A 15,146-nucleotide genomic window follows, 5' to 3' on the forward strand; every position below is an offset into this window, starting at 1 on the left:
AGACCCTGCCCCCTGTCCACCTGTCTGTGCTTTGCATCTTCATTTTCTTATCAGGAAGTCCCCATGCACCCCCCCCCCCCCCCCCCATTTAACTGTGAAGTGCCACTTGTTCCATGTTTCAGCTGTCTTCCCTCTACAAGTGTCACCCAGCTAATCTGTTGGTATAGTTAATCCTGTTGTTTACAGAGGCAAACACTAGAAACAGTGGCTGCTGGTCAATCTTGTGCCTCTTTTTAAATCTCCAGATCCTACGTAGCATAAGATTAGTATTAATAGCAGCCAGATGAGTGAAGTGGGCCTTAGGCGTGTGTTTGGCTTCGGATCCTAGGCTGGCTTCACCAATAGCAACTTTTGATACTTTTTATTCTACCGTAAGATCTGCTTGGAGATTACCTCTATATTGCCTCTGATTCGCATACTTCACTATGTATAAAAAGGTTTTTATCATATCTGAACTTATCATATCTTATTTGGGAGCTTTTACTGTAAATTGCTGTAATTTTTTTATTGCAAAGTTTAAAGCAATGTTTAGGCAATGAACCTTACCATGTCAATATCTGAATCTGCATCTGACATCATGATTTCACTTGTGCCAAACTTGTCTTTTTTCTGGCGTACTACAAAATGTAGCAAATCAAATATTACTTTCAATCGTTACTTGAGGATGAGCATTGTCACAGATCACTCAAGCACACATCTGTATCCTAGAGCTTCTTTCTCATTAATTAGATTTTCAAGTAAGGGAACAGATCTAACAGGTGTTCTCCTTCCAGACAGACTGGGGTCTCAAGGACCTGTTGACATGTCTTGGGCAGGGTCATCTGTCCTACATGTCATGAAAATATAGAAGATGAATTCCACTTTGTTATGAAATGTCCTACCTACAGTAAAGAGAGAGAAACATTGTTTAAGAATATTAGAACCAAAACACACATCTCTCTTACTGGTGCAGAAAATGATATTTTCAATATATTGCTCTCATGTTCAACTCATATATCCGTCTACGTAGGCCAGTTTCTTCATAATGTATTCCAAATGCGAGACCAGATTACCTATACATAACTGTACTGTTATCGATAATGTTTCGTTATTGTTTTGTATGTAGCCTCTTAGTACTATTGTCTGTATAGCTATTAGTTGTTACTGGTTGCCATACATTGTACCCTGTGCGATTGTTGAGCAATAAACTCATTCATTCTCAAACACTGGGGTCTTAGATGCTGGAAATGTAAGACCACATAAATTTTAGAAATCTTACCTTTGTATCATTGTCATGTTTTCTGGCCATTAAGACTGAACTCTCATGATTCAGCAGTTTTACAGAGTGATCTCTGGAATACAGTTTCCAGAAAACATTATGAAAGTTTTCATAGAAAGTTCATGTAGATTTGGAGTAAAACCAATTTAGCCCCAAGGCTCTGTTTATGTATCGTGTCAAGACAAAGATCATGATCTGGCAGATCTACAGAATTGCTGATTCTACAAGATGGCAATTTCTTCCTTACCATTCATACAAATACGTACTGTACTGCTTGGAAAGGAAAAGACATGGGAAGGTTTGTCCTGTTATTCTGTTCCTTGCCTCTTTCAGCTGTTGGGCCTTCTCTGCTTGAGCCTCCCCTGAGCCTTGCTGTGGTTTATGGTTAATGGCCTCCTGGTGTGTGCTGATCCTAATCACACTAATTAACCAGCAGGGTTAATCAGCCATGGAAGAGGCTAGACAGGGAAGCAACTGTGTGCACTGATCTCAGGGGTCACATTGGGTCACTCAGGGTCAAGGGCTGGGTCAGAGGTCGGGAAGAAGGAAGGCAAGACTTGAACACCAGCCAGGAATGCTCTGTAGGAGATGTGCAGAAATGGTGAGTACAGTTGTGTATATAGTCCATGTACATGTAGGCCAGGGTTAAAGATACAGAATGTTACCAGGAGAACTTGAAATCACCCCTGACTCAGTTCTAGTCTCTGATATGGAGTCATGTTCCTTCCCACATAGATGGCAGCAATACCTGGTATAGGACCCAATAGTGCAGGAGGATGAAAGAGTACAGCAAGAGTTAATACAACATGTTGAGGCCAATTTCAATGGAATTGCTTTTAAATTATTATTTTTTTGTATTGTCACTAGCACTTATTCTATAATTTGATGGTAGCCTACTAATAGGTGCTGATCATGAGCCATTTAGATAAGTTGTGAAGATGTGACTATTAAACAGGAGATTAAATATCTTGTACCTTGAGTGTACCAATGATTGTAGTTTGTGTGTTTATTACCAAATGTCTCCCTTGTTGGTCTCTACACAGTTGTATTTCTTGACCAGCATGAGGAGATTCACACAGGAAGATGGTATTGATATACTATGAGGGGTCTTGCCTTGACTGTCTGTAGCTTATATGCATTCATTTATATATTTATTGATACTTAACGTAATGACTTTATTTTATTCATCTATTTATGAATATTTAGGGTAGTCTCTTTGGGCAGATCCCTTCCTTTTTGGTATATCATTTAACGACTTCTTTCATAATGAAGGAAGTTACAAATGAAATACAGGTAACCATTGTAACAAGGCCTAGGGGACATCATCCATGCAGTGTCCTTGACACAAGGCTCTGTACATGTAGAAGCTGTGAAGAGTCCATTAATAAAGACAGCCTGTTTCCTTCCCACTTCTCCCTCATCTGTATGAACCTCAGGTTCAGCTGACTCCTGCTGGTGAGAATCAGTTACAGTTCCCTGTGGAGCTCAGCTGATCACTCTCTGCAGATTGCCGCAGCATTTCTCCCTAAATTGGGCTGAGCCGGGATGGCCCCACCGAGGACAATTAGCTCGTTTTCCAAACTTACTGATGACCCCTGAGTCTTGATTATTAAGTCTTCCCATACAGGGAATGCCATCACAGTCTCCTGACGCACCACTTGACTCTGCCACTCTCCAGGGTTTCTTTGAAACAATTAAGTTGTTGAAGATGCAAACATGGATAAAAATAACTTAATTGCCAAAATGGAGGATAGAAGTTGAGAGGCACAGATAGCAAGAAGTTGAGAGGCACAGTTATCTAGAGGTTATGATCAATAAGTAAGCTAAATGGAGTGAATAAGTGAGTGAGTGAGTGAATGAGTGAGTAAGGATTAGAGTAGTTTTGATATAGATTGATATACACTTTGTTAATTGCATAATAGGAAGTGAACTGCTAAGGTGTCATTTCAGGACAAACTCAAGGACTCTGACCCAAGACAGAAGCTGTTATATGTGAGACACAAATTGCCGTGACTGTTAGAGGCCACCTGGAGATACAGATAACCTGAGGTCATTTAGGGATACATGTATATCACCAAATTAGAACTTTTTCTAGCTAGTGAAGACACCAGTATTGGACAACTTCAAGTTGAAGAGAAGAAGCAAACAATTCTGATTGAGGTTAACCAAAGTTTGTTCCATAGATACAATGTAGGAATACAATGTACGTTTTAGTGATGAGTTAGTGCCAGGGTAGTCTGTGTAACACAAACTCTGCTGTTCGGTTCTATAACTGGCCCCTCCCCGCGGAGGCTGGTGTATGTTGGGCAGGCTGCTATAAGCGAGATTGAATCAGGCTAGTGCCAGGGCACCTAGAGGACAAGGCTCACTCATGGAGATGATGGACTGTGAAAGGTGGGACAAGCTGACTGCATTTATGATAGTCTGTGTTGCACAATTTCTCTCTGTCAGGGGCTGACTTTGCCCCTGAAAAGGGCTGCTAGAAGAATGGTTTATTAAGGCTTGTAACTGGCTACATTTTCCCAGACTGTTGCAGATAAGATTTGATGTCTGTTTGAACAAGAACTGAAACCTCATCACTGCCTCTGTCCCAATAATGGTGCTGGTATCATTCGGGGAGCGGCCCAGCCAGACATTACAATCAGCTGTGGCGATGCTGGTGCACGTTTGCCCCATGGCATTGTAATTGTTACATCAGTAGCAATACCAACACGCTTTTGCCACATGGCAGTGTGATTGTTGCAATATTGAAGTAAGTGGGTCCATCAAAGATGCGTGTTTCTCCATTGGGTTAGTACATCAAGCAGAAACATTACAATGTAAGGGACGATGTTGGAAGAGGAAAGATCATAGAGGATAAAGGCATGTTCATTAGAATAGCTGGAGAACAGGACTGGACCTAAACTCCAAGCAGATCCTACAGTGGCATAAGCTGGCAAAGGAGTGTAGCTGGCCAAGGAGTGTTCTTTGGCCAACAATCGTGGGAAAGGTGTTTAATAGAAATCCTGATGCAGGGAATGCATGCTTCCTCCTGTTGGGGCAACAGCCTCAGTTTCGATCAAAGTGGGATGTTGCCTACCTGCCTGCAGGATTGGGTTGCTATGGCAACATCCTGGGTTGTTATGGCAACAGCTTGGTCACGAAGGAAGGGACTGGCAGTGGAGATGGCCACCCTCGTAAAGACAACATGCGTGTCTCCAAATCAGGATATCATGTTGATCATTTGAATATACAAAAAATAGAACTGTTACAAAAATTATCAGTTGTCCAACAATACTCAAGGTGGGGCTGAGACGACTTAACTAGGGAACTCTAGCAGATGAAGGTTTGAAATCTTTGAAAGTCGTAAAAAGGATTTGGAATCAAAAGAATACAGTGGAAAATGAAGGTGTTCATGGGGCAATATGCATCAGGGCCCATCAACCCTCACTGAACTGGATTTTTGATTCTTTTTCTTTTGCAGCAAATCAGACATCTGACGAACGTTGATGAGATTGATCAAAATTTATTTATGGTGAGTGCTTTTTCTTTGTGTTTAAATAAAGCTCATTTACAACTGTGGATTCTACCAACACCAATGAGTCTTCATTCTAATACTTTAAGGTACAAAATGTATGTTAGTAACCACCAAAAGGTGCTCACAAAGGCCAGGTGAGCCTTCTGATCACTAGTACACATTTCAGTGTAGTTTTATCAGAGTGAATGTGCACACACAGTGTTTACTTTGGCAAAGCAGGTTACATCAGAGTGAAAATCTACAGTACAGGTAGTGTTTACATCATTCAGCAGGACAATGGTATCACTGGTGCTGAACCCTGAGGCCTTAACTCCTGTTTATTTTGCCACCACGCCTTGATGCCAACCTTAATGCTGTCCTCAGGTCGCTGTACACAGCGGCACGCTGCCCTCCCCTTTGATTCCTTTCGTGTGAACTCTTCCGTCCTCACCTCTGCCCAGAGGCTTTATTTTGTGCAAGGTGTCCCAGTTATGCTTGCCATGAAGTGTTTACATAATGCACAAGGGGAAAACAGTTAGGTGGAGAAAAGGGGGACATGAAGATGTTGGCAGTGTTTATACATCCAGCAGACCTGAACATCTGAAAACCTGTCATAGGGACAACCTGTCTTGGCAACAACAACCTGTCTTCTGGACAACCTGTTGCATACCTGGAGTTCAAATGTCGCCCAATCTGTAAGAAATTTAATTTAAAAAAAAGGAGTTATTCTTATTGTGACCATTCTGAGAAAATAACTGTCAAAAGTCCTCAGGCTCTTCAGCCAGTAATGAACCTTTTACTTGACTGATCCGACTGCTGCCTACCCCTGTGACAGGGATCCCAGCAGCAGCATAATCAAAAATGGATATGACGATGACAACGATTGAAAGTGAACCTTTTTCTTTAGACAAGTGGACTCATTAAAAGGATTAATCTAACAATGACACAAAAAGTCAAAATTTGCTAGTCCTTACATTTCTAGAAACAACACCCGGATGATGCCAGTGTGGAGAACTGCATTCTGTATGTTTCTGAATCAGACTGTGTCATGGGCTCAGGTTTAGAATCCTCCAGACAAAGATTTTTCTAGAATAAAGCAGGGATGTTATGGGTGAGGGATAGACATAGTGTGGGCATGACATCTGTATGGCGACAAAGTGGGGATCAGAGGCGTGCAAGTCATGCCAACCGAGCGACTGAAGGCATAAAAATGGTGCGTGAAGGCGCGACGGGGGGAACAATGCGCGGCGTGTCGCCTGTAACGGTCTGCACAAACATGGGACATGGTAGAGCTGCTTAAGTACATAAATAAGTAACGATTCTTTCACTGCTTGATCTTAGGCAAAGGTGTAACATGGTTAGCTGGTGTACTGTGTGTACCAGTGTCAAATGGGGTGTGGTGATTGTAGGCATGGTTGTCTGGCAACAAGGAACCTGGCTGCTTTTTTCATGTTAAAAAATCTAAATGGAATATATTGTCTTTTTGTTGACAAGTATTTCTGTACTTTTTGCTGATACTGTGTCAAGCCATTTGTGAAAATAAACCTTGAATATTTCTAAGAAGTCATTTCAAGACTAATGTCATGCATGTTTCTTTGTCTGCTACCTCATATACGAGTAGAGTGTGACAATTATCTGCAAGAATGCAACAGTATTGCTTTTGGCATCATAGCACACTGGTATGTGTCCCAATTGGTAAATCTTTGCAAATCTGCAATTCAAACCTTCAAGAACCATAAAAAAAACAAGGAACTTTATACTTCAAACTTTTGATGATATAATGAGACATTGGAAGACTTGTCTGGCTGGCTCTGGTCCTTTTCCAAAGGTTGATGGATGAAGGGAAGGAAGGAAGCTCTAGCCAGATGACAAGATAGCAGGAGTGATGGATGAAGAGGGTTTCAGCAGGAAGATCTTACCTAAGGAGACTCCGCAGAAGAATACTTCCGCAGAACAAGATTAAAGGCAATTTAGAGACGGGAAAGGAGGACAGTTGATGTTGTATCTATAGTCCATGCAGAAACCGAAGAAACCATTGATCGCCTGATAAAACTATTAATGCCACGGGCTTAAGATTCTTCTGGAGACGATAAAGAATCAGATCTGAAGTAAAGTCACGACTGATCCTCCCTGTAAGGCTGGAGAGGAAGAGACTAGGTTGTAGATTTGGCATCTGCCTGTGAAAGTGCTTTCCTTCCATTGAAAGTGCTTTTCCCCTTACTTAAAGTGCTTTCTATCCTAGTCAGAGTCAGCTACAAAGACATAGCCTGTGGCTTGAGATAGCAAAGATAGTCAGACAGTGATATATGTACCTGTCAGGGCTGTGTACCAAAACTAACCGATACAGGTACAGAGGCTTGTTTAGGTGTACTTGTACAGAAAGTGTGCCTTTATGAGCAGGCTGTGATATACCTACAGATAAACTATAACGGGGGCCGCCCTAAGACGGTTCCCGTCGTAAGACGGAACGGATTTTTTGCTGATCTTATTATCCATAAGTACACCGTGTTTGTTGCTACTGACTATGCTGATTACAAAGGTAAATAAACCAAGTCCATGCACACAGCTTTAATTTACATTCCAAGTATACTTTAACATATTTACTTCATGTTTAAAAAAAAAAACAGAATTCTAACAGTAATGTTGACAGTGCTGAATCACTGCGGTCACCGGCCTCTGCGTATTGGCGGCTCGTGTCGCTAACTATACGAACTCTTCCAAGCAGTCACACAACTGCCATGATACACATAAATAAAGCTCCATAAAAACACTATGAATATGGGTCTTCAAATGTCTGTTGAGTAGAAAAGCAACCAAAAGGAAGCGACATAAACATCGCCACCATTGTACTCCCAAGGGAGTGTGGCCGTGAAGGTGACAGACTAGAGAACGCTCCAAAGATTTATTTGACTGTAACAAATGATTCGTGCTGTCTATGAAAATAAGACTTGATAGAGAGATGTAGATGATATTTTCATATAATCAGACAGAGTTTTGTTGATGTTTGCGGTGTCTTTTTTTCGTAATGGTTTTTTTAGTCGGGCATTCACAATCAGTGCATTCAGCCCATTGCCCGTAAAAACATCAGCTGGATTGTTCTAGGTACAGCCTTCCTCGTGTGAGACAAGAAGTACATACAGTCACGATTTTACTGTCAAAAGAAAGCTAAAATATCATATTATTAATTTTTTTTCTGTGTACTTAAATTTACCACTTACTTCTGAAGAGAGCAAAATGTAAAAAAAAGCGTACCGAGTTAGGCACACTGTCCAGCGTAGCACAAAATTGGAAGGTTACATACACGAAATTGTCTCACAGTGTTTGCCGCTTGTAACGTGCAGCGCGAAAGGTTCATAAACCACATGAATGCATTTCTTATTCAAGTATGTTGTTCAAATCTATGTGTAAAAAATTCAGTCATCAAAATTTGACCACTCTCAGGCAACTAGCGATGGAGCACCATGAGTTTGAGCGCAAGAAAAAGCGTACCGTGTTGGGGCACCTCCCGTTACCTGTAACAGTAGGGTGTGATACTTAGTAGGTACCCATACCTACATGTAAACTCTATCAGGCAGAGCAGGACATATGATGAGGTCTAGGTAAGGTGAATGAAACCTGAAATTTGAATCTGACACAGAACATGGTATTGAAAGAAAGATTGAAGTAGAACTTTCTGTGTTAGTGTAGCTATATAGAACGCTATTTTACTCCAGTTGAAGATTGAGTATGGTGGATCCAAACACAAAGGCAGAAAAGACTAATCGTGAAAAGACAAAATGGCATTCAAATGCAACCATAACTCTTTGATGGTTTGTCTAGACATACTAATGGCAAATCCCAGTAGCAGTCTTCGTACAAAAATGTACAAATCCTTTTGAGAGATCTTGGTTAGCCTGAGACTGCTTGTAATGATCGCAGACAGATGGGATGGAAGTGTCTGTCTGTAAAACTGTGTCGCTATTCCTGCAGATGGATCGCACCAGAAATGATTGTAGACCAGGAGTTTGTTGAGGTGGGGTGTGCCTAAACACCACAAACCACCACAAACAACTCAGAAACACCACAAACGACCACAAACAACTCTAATATGCAGTGTATATGGGTCAAAAACCTTGTGTGGCGCTCTGGAGACATTGTTTATGCATTTATGAATTCACCAGTTATTTCAAGTTAGTCCGCCGGTTTCAAGATCGAAGCGATGTCAATGAATGCGTGCTTGCATTTGAGGCTGAAAAACTCTTAGTATACAAGTTTTATAAGTTGACAATGATAGAGTAGTACTATGCTATAATCTATGAACCAACAACTTCCATAGTTTTATCGCCATGTCGTCTATGAAACCGAGGAAGGTATAGAGAACTTCCCCATGCAGACCCCTAGCACGGGCGATCCAACATGGCGGCCAAGAATTGCTTCGATCTTGAAACCGGCGGACTAACTTAAAATAACTGGTGAATACATAGGACTTTCTGCGTTTTTTAAATTCATAAATGTGTAAACAATGTCTCCAGAGCGCCACACAAGGTTTTTGGCCCATATACACTGCATATTAGAGTCGTTTGTGGTGTTTCTGAGTCGTTTGTGGTCGTTTGTGGTGTTTAGGCAGACCGGTTGAGGTGTAGACAAAACATAAGTCCCGATGCACACAAGGAAACACAAAACTGGTAACAAGACAATGTTGACCTTTCCCAGGGCCAGTGGTGGTACCACTCCTCCTCCTACACATCACCAATCTGTCAGAATGTGATGGATGGATGGAGGGAGGGATGGATGGATGGATGGAGGAATGGATAGACAGATGGATGTATGGATGAATGGATATGGGTTATCATGAATTGCAGAAAAACAAGACTCCAAAAACAGCAACAACCAGACACTTATGTGTGGAATTATTGGAGTTGGATTCCCCTTGAGAATGTTATGTCAACGCTTATGCTTCACACTTATGCATCAACTATGCTGTTTGTGCGATAAAAAAGTGGTCTAGCTATAAATGATGTAGAAAAGCCAGCAGCCCCCAGGAATGACTCCCATCAATTATAACCTCCATCATACCAGCCGGCCTCAGGCTGACAGAGTTGTGCAGTAACTCCACTCAAACAAGCAGGAATGTCAAGCTCAAAGCAGGACTAAGTGCTACCTCCTTGACACCATACTTTTCTTCATCCTTCAAACGAGATCTTAAGAAAATGACAAGAAGGAATGTCACGCAAGCATCAACGCTAAGTGGTTCTTCCTGAGACATTTCTTTACTGCAACCCAAGAAAGGATTTAGGAAAATCCCACCTGTAGTTGGATAACTAAAAAGAAGCGTCATGTTGCAGACAGTCCTATGTACTTTTCGTTAGCTTGAGATGAGATTTTAAGAAGCAGTAACGTGTACAATGTCTAAGAGATAGCTCTTCAAGATGAAGGAAAGATGTCCTAATATCCTTTGGCATTATACATTTCTAGAAAAGTTAGTAGTGACTGATGACAATCCCCCTGGGCCTGCAGTTTGTTTAGGGAGATCAAAAAGCTGGGTTGGACCTAGGCCAATCTAGATCTGCCTAACATATACATCAAATACTTTCTTCTGGCTGGGAAAGTTTCTACTGGATCTTAGTCTGTGTGAGGTGAATACTTGGTGTAAGGAAAAGTATATACATGTACTACCTGTTGTAAAAGACATTCATTTGTCACATGATCTATTTATGAATCTTTCAGCTAGTCCCTCCAATTATTCCCACTGATTTTCAATTGCAATGGGGCCCTTAGAATACGAGTGTCAATGTATTGTAGAAATAGATCTTATCTATAAATCAGTCTTGAGAGAGATCAGAGGTCAAGGTGGGTGTTGTCCTTCCACCTCACCCAGTGCCAGATACAATTGTTGCAGATATCAAATTGGATTAGATGGATCACTTGTCAACAGCAGCATTTCAAGGCTAGTAGCCAGCTGTCCTGTCCCTAATCCTAATCCTATCCCTAATCTTGTGTTCCCAATCCCGTTCCTAATCCCCTGTTTGTAAAGCCTGGCAGGCTGATCAGCCAGACTGATTAATCCTCTCTAATCCGTAGTGCCTAATGTCTGATGTCTGGTCTGTCATTGTGTCTCACCTGAAAGAGAAAACTTCTTAACTCAGCCATTGTCTCACTTGCGGAGGCAAAATAAACCATTATCTATAAACCTGAGAGGGACAAACCTGGGTCCCCACCTAGATCCTTTGGTAAATGTAAAAGTAGCACAAATTGGCCAGATGAAGTATATACATGTTATGTGCCAAATGAGTTGCCTCAGCCTTTTGGGGCAGAAGTTTTTCTCCTCTGACCATGCCAGCTAATTATTAAGAAAACTTTGCTCAATTTTTTTCAGATTTACACAATTTTTCATGTCCCAACTGAGCACGGTAAGAGCAGACATCCTCAGACTGATCAATGCTGTCTGATCCATGACTTATAGGGGGATGTTTGATGGATGGTCTGTCGTCTTGTCTCACCTGAAGGGGAAATCCAGCCATTATCTCATCACCTGAGGAGGCAAAATCAACCGTTGTTGTTACACGGGAGACAAACTCCAGTTCTTTTCAGGCTCCTTTGACTAATACCACTTAGTTGAGAGCTACAAAAATAGTACAATTTGGATAGCATCCAGAATTTTCCTAGTCATTAGGATCAATATTTCTAATCCTTTAGATATTATTCATTTCTACTATTTTTCAGCTCCCATAGGAGACTGGTGGAGACTTTGACTTAGCACTTAGTTGAGCGGAGAGCTACAATAATTGTACAAATTGGATAGCATCCAGAATTTGCCTAGCCAGTAGGATCAATATTTCTAATCCTTTAAACATTATTCATTTCTACTATTTTTCAGCTCCCATAGGAGACTGGTGGAGACAAGACAGCGCAGCCGCTCCCTCGTTAGCAGTGATGATGTCAGACTCATAACGAGCAGGTGAGAGGGACGTGGGGGGACAATATCAAATCAATACTTCCTTTATATGACAATGACTTCAATGTTGATATGTAAAGATACGTAATTGTTACACTGTGTATATATAAATACTAGCTAAAATTGCTTTGTGCTATGATACAATTTTGATGCATTGGCGTTTAGGCTGCCACTGTCTGGCACTTTGTATTCTTGATCAAATAAACCATTGATATACTAGTACATAACATAACGAGGCCGCAGGATGAATAAAGTAGAAACCCAGCTCTGCACGTACCACCCGCACACCTGTATAACAGATGACAGCTACTGCAGCACGTTCCCTACAGGAAGACAGGAAGATTGATCTCCTCCCAGATAAGCAGGATCTGCAACGATGCTCATGTTCTCAGCACCAGTTTCTGCACAATGCTACAGCAAACCATCTTTAAAAGTATTTCATTTCACTTTTATTATTTAGAACCTCTTAAGTTTGTATTCTGTGTACTTGTGTACCTGAAATCAGACCAATTTGGTTGAGGGGACCCAATGTATCATGCTTATGAATGATTGATAGATAAAAGTGACAGCACTTTGAACAACTTTCTGTAATAAATGTGAATTCATCTTTTGTTATCAAATCAAAAAATATCAATGCTAGACATGTTAAAGTTAATTTGCTTAATGCTCTCTTGCATCAAATTTTGTGTTTTTGGAGTGGTAGATTACACCAGAATCAGGCATTGGATGTCTTTTTTTTTCCAAGCTGCTTTTCACATTCGAAGATTTGACACCAAACTGGATCAGAAGTTTATTTTACAGTAGGTCTGTGATGAAAATGATGAAAAGAAGCAGAACTACGATAGCCCCACCAGCTGGGACGTCGTGGCAGACAGGTCATTCGCATTGTGCGTTTCATGGGAGTCATTTGCATCAGACACCCCACGGGAGTTGTCTAGACGCTGGAAGACCTGCGCAATCGATGATGTCATCTCCTGTGACGTAAGAATAATGGTGAGATAGTCCAGGATGTATGCTGTGATGCTGAGTCTCCTCTCCCATCCTCTGGACAGAAAAATTTGATTAGGATACAATTCCTGTAACAATTACTCCCAGCTTTTGTGTCTAGATTTTTCACATCACCCACCATGTACTACAACTACATTAGGCTGTCTCCAGGACCATGCTGGGATGGAAGTGAAACTTGTTTGTGGGGACAGGAACTTGCTTGTGGGGACAGACAAAATTTCACCCCATCCATCAAAATTACATGAGAATACATTTTTGCATGACATTTCTATCCATTTTGGGGCCTCCAAAATGCTTTCTTATAGAGGGAAATATAAAATTTGACTCAATATAGTGTATCTTTAGTTTTGCAAGCAATATACATGTATAAAGGGACATTGAAAGGTGAAACAAGTGATTGCATTTGTCTAGCCTCAATGCACCTTGTACATCCAGAAGTCAATATGTCCTAATTTGGGATATTTCTAATCTTCTCATGAATTGTCCAAATTTGCAAATCTTTATTGGAAAACTAATTCATGATTTGCACCATTGTGTTTTTTCCACAGAATCAGTAATGGAGATAAAGTAGGTCTCAAAGTCAATGGATATGATTCAAATCAATTCTTATACAAAAACATGTTCATCAGGGTCTGGATTTCTGCGGAAATCTTGTTAAAGACATTACATCACCCTGAAAGGAAAGGGAATTTCCTATCTGGGATACGGCAGATTTCGTTATGATCGCAAATGGCCAAAACTAATTAAATTAGAGATGTCTCCTCATGACTCATCTCGTTACCAGTAATGACATCGGTATTTTGGAGAGACCTTAACGACCCAAATGTGATTAACAAGGAGAAGTCAGGTTAAATCAGACGGCTGGAATGTTGGCCAAGGCTGGCTATGATGTTCAAACTGACAAACTTGAAACATCCTCCATTTGACAAGGTGAAAGGATTCTTTTCATTGTGGTGTTGTTTTCCACATTTGAGTAAAGGTCATTGTGTTGTGTGTGTGTGTGTGTGTGTGTGTGTAAATGTGTGTGTGTAAGTGTGTGTCCATATGAAAAAAATATGCATCTGTCAGTGTACATTTTGTATCTATTTGCGTATATGTGTCCATTGGTCTGTGTGTTGGAGAGTTTCTTTTGCATATGTGTGAATTTTTATTATTGTTTCAATATGTATATTGATTACTGCTTAAAACAAATGCATTTCATGCCATGTAAGCAATGACAGAGTTAAGGAAATGTTGATTTTGTTCATAAATACCTGCCATGTGTTGGAAATAAAATCTGAATCTGCTCATGTGCATGAGTGTTCATATGGTATGTGTGCATGTATCTCTGTGTGTATAGACAGTGAGACATATGGTGCATGAGGTGAACGGAAATCCAGGCCTGACCTTCCATGTGTGAACTCTGCATCCCACTATCTTCAACCTCCAACTGTCCTCCATGCCTGCCTTAGCATACAATTTATTTCACCTATGGAAACCCTTGAGTTTTGAGACAGTCCCTATGTTTCCCACAGGGAACTGTCACACTCACCTCAGGGAGTGCAAAGTCATTAAGGCTATGATTAACACACCAGATTAATTAAGATATCAGACTTCATGTCAGCAGAATGTGATGCTGTAACAAAGACAAGGTTTGCATGTTATTTTTTATTATCTATTTATTACTGTCATCATGTGACACACTTGGATGACAAAGTGGATTTTACAGATCACATCCTTTAGATAACTGAAACAAAAATAGAATGTCACAAAAATGAAAAAAAAGGTTTGATTTTTAAGAATGGCTGAGGCATCTGTATTCTGAACACACCTGTACATAAACAGGACAGCCAGTTTGCTATGAGGCACCTGCATTCTGTAGGTACCTGTGCAACAACAGCACAGCAAGTTTGTTTTAAGGCATCTGCTGCATTCTGTATACACCTGTACAGACACAGCTTGTTTGCAGTGACTCCCCAGTATTCTGTAGGCAGCTGTATAGGAACAGGACAGTAAGCTTGCTGTGACTGAGGTACCTGCTGCATTGATTCTGTAGGCACCTGTCACAGAAACAGGACAGTAAGCTTGCTGTGAGGCACCTGCTGCCTTCTGTATGCACATGTCACAGAAACAGGATACTAAGATTGCTGTGAGGCACCTGTATTCTGTAGACATCTTTTTACAGAGAGTTCAACCAACCTGTCAGCATCAGAGCCCAGCGCAGAACGATAAGTAATGGGAGTTGTCATAAAATGATTATTTCTTCATTTTTCTCGGGAGGAAAGCTACATCACTGCCTATGCTGTTGCAGGCATGACAAATGGAAAACCTCTCCCCCCAGGGCAGCTGCCTGTAGTGGCAGAACAGGGAATTCTGTCTTGCATAATAATGTAGAATGGGGCAGGAAAATGTGCTACGATCTTTTTTCAAGAAGAATCCCAAGATATCGGGTAAGAACTAGAAATTGTGAC

The 15,146-nt window shown here is 40.9% G+C and overlaps 1 long non-coding RNA gene across 3 annotated transcripts; it reads left to right on the top strand.

The window, feature by feature from the left end:
- Positions 1–1,270: 1,270 nt before the first annotated feature.
- On the top strand, positions 1,271–12,820 carry LOC118409587. 3 transcript variants are annotated; one of them, XR_004830461.1, is made up of 4 exons: positions 1,271–1,859; positions 4,722–4,772; positions 11,611–11,691; positions 11,988–12,820. It is a non-coding gene; the product is annotated as an uncharacterized LOC118409587 (long non-coding RNA). The 3 variants fall into 3 exon arrangements; XR_004830460.1 differs by having other exon boundaries at positions 12,018–12,820; XR_004830462.1 differs by lacking the exon at positions 4,722–4,772 and having other exon boundaries at positions 1,758–1,859; positions 12,018–12,820.
- Positions 12,821–15,146: the final 2,326 nt, after the last annotated feature.

This window comes from Branchiostoma floridae, chromosome 2 (assembly GCF_000003815.2).
Source record: "Branchiostoma floridae strain S238N-H82 chromosome 2, Bfl_VNyyK, whole genome shotgun sequence".
Classification (NCBI taxonomy): domain Eukaryota; kingdom Metazoa; phylum Chordata; class Leptocardii; order Amphioxiformes; family Branchiostomatidae; genus Branchiostoma; species Branchiostoma floridae.